We start from the raw sequence: 1,500 nt of genomic DNA on the forward strand, positions 1-1,500 counted from the left end.
AACAAGCTCTTAGAGTAGTTCTTTACTAGGTTGCTCAGGTCTCCTGAGGGAATTTTGCAAATTGTTCCAGCTGGTCCAAATTGCGTGGTTTCCAAGCATGAACATTCATTTTGAGCACCCGCCACAGATTCTCAATAGGATTGAGGTCTGGGCTCTGTCCGGGCCACTCCAGGACTTTGGTTTTGGTATCCTTCAGGAACGGTTGGACCAATTTCGATGTATGCTCTGGGTCATTGTCCTGTTGGAAGACCCAGCGACGACCTAAGGATAGACCACAGGGTACTTTCCGGTTATCTCGACCTCATCAAATTAATTTTCAAAGAAGCTGTACTTTGGCAAAGAAATCTTCTGGAAGTGCACACTCAGGGCCTGCTATCAGAAGATCAATATTCGCAACGGCAACTGGTTCGCTCAATCTCGTCTTCCATTTGTTACTGTCGCGCGTTTCATCTACACCTGGGCCTGGGAAATGACATTGGGGAAGCTGTGCAATAGGGAGCTTGGGATCAACAAGGACACAACAACAGACTGGAGTAACTATTTGAGACAAGTCTGCAATTTTGTGAATCCCGAGACAGGCGCACACACTCAGACCGTGGAAAGGATGTGTGGATCAGCAAAGTGGAGGAATAAGAAGCACAGAGGCACAGATCGTCACTTCCTGAAGTCTTACTTGGCCGAGTTCATGTGGAGAAGTGGTATCGGCAAAAAGAATCCGTTCGATGCTATTCTGGGTGAAGTGAAGAATCATTGGCCGCCTGCTATTGGAGAATAAGTCATTGTTTGATGAGGTCGAGATAACCGGAAAGTACCGACCACAGATTTCTGCATATTATCCCTCAACATAATTTTCCTTTTCCATGATGCCAATCACCCGAACAAGGCTCCTTGTGCCTGAGGCTATGGGAACCGTGTTCTTAGGGTTGAAGGCCTATCCCTTTCTTTGCCAAACATAAGCAACATCCGTGTGCCCAACCAGTTCCAGTTTAGTCTCATCAGACCCAAGCGCAGACTTCCAAAACTCCTCTTTACCTTTCAAATGTTCACTTGCAAACCTCAGTCTGGCTGTGATGTGCCGCTCTTTGAGTAAAGGGGTTCTTCTGGGACGATGGCCCTGAAGCCCACCAGGATGAAGAGCCCTCACGTCTGTGTTCCTTGAAACATCAACTCCAGAAGAGGCCAGGTCAGCAACAATCGTTATGGCAGATGTCCGCGGCTTCTTGCTGAACTCTCAGACTATTTTCCTCTTCAGAGTTCTTGCGTGCGCTTACGACCACGCCCAGGTTTGTGTCTTACAGAATTTGTCTCCTTGTACTTGCAACGTACAGGAATGGCTATAATGCCGTTTCCAAGCATTTGGCCTTCCCCCTTATCATCAGCATCCACTCTCTTCTTTCTGAGCTCATTTCCTTTGTCTTTGTCATGGTGAGTATATGTAGTCGTAGTAGTAGTTTTATTTTATTTATTTATATCAGGTTTTATTGAGGCTTTGTGCCAGAC

Source organism: Etheostoma spectabile, chromosome 16 (genome assembly GCF_008692095.1).
Source record: "Etheostoma spectabile isolate EspeVRDwgs_2016 chromosome 16, UIUC_Espe_1.0, whole genome shotgun sequence".
NCBI classification, from domain to species: Eukaryota; Metazoa; Chordata; class Actinopteri; order Perciformes; family Percidae; genus Etheostoma; species Etheostoma spectabile.